Here is a 952-nt window from a genome sequence, read left to right as displayed (position 1 = left end):
GGGACCAGACAGAGGGAGTGAGAGAAAGAGCAGGACACAGCACCTGGGGTCACAGAGGCACTGAGGGCAGAGAAATATATATCTGGAGCTCTTTATGTTCAGCCCTGTCCTGCTGAGCAACTGCCAGTCTTGTTTCCTTGGTTGAGGGAGAGAGCAATCTCATCAGTGTCCTGCACTGCTACAGCTTTTCCCTGTAGAAGGCGGACTTGTCCGGACTCCAGATCTTCTCCCCGTTCACCAGGGACTCAGGGCTCTGCCTCAGGCTGGTGAGTTGTGACTGGGATGCTCTCTCTGCTCTTTCTGCTTCTGCTCTGCCAGCTTCCTCCTCAGGAACCCACCATGAGCTTCAAAGACTGCCTCGAATACACGCAGCCCAGTGTCTGCAGGGATGGGGATCTGGTAATTGGCGGCTTTTTCCCTCTCTACACCCTAATACACAACTCAGAAGGACAGCAGAAATTGTTTGTGACCAGTCCAAGACAAAATGTGACATTACACGTGTAAGTCTCTGGGTCTGTGAGTGAATGGGGTCATGAAAGCTACATAGAAATTCTCCCCGAGTTTTGATTCATAAGTTCTTCCTTTCCTTGCTTGGATGACCTTGAGTCTACTCTGGCTTCAGGTGACCTTATGAGCAGCAGAATGAAATGTGGGGGGACCTGCACCACATTCTTGGTCCAGAGGTGGTTTCTACCCTTTGCTGCAACCACTGTCTCCACCTGTCTCCAGGAGGATGGCCCTCATTTTCATGGTTGCCCCACTTCACCAAACCTGATCGTCTCTTTTTATTCTAGTCACCATTTTGAGTCTTTCCCCCCCTTTTCCTTTCTTGCTTATTTTTCTTCAGAGTAGAAAATATGATCCTGCCTGTACAAATCCCATACTTGCTGCTGTTGAAACAATTCTGACTTCTGGAAGCTCCGTGTGTTACGGAGTAACACCGACTCCTTGG

The sequence above is a fragment of the Echinops telfairi genome, unplaced genomic scaffold, assembly GCF_000313985.2.
Source record: "Echinops telfairi isolate 266 unplaced genomic scaffold, ASM31398v2 ScPeMD7_7459;HRSCAF=8497, whole genome shotgun sequence".
Lineage (NCBI taxonomy): Eukaryota > Metazoa > Chordata > Mammalia > Afrosoricida > Tenrecidae > Echinops > Echinops telfairi.
This window is presented reverse-complemented; position numbering follows the sequence as displayed.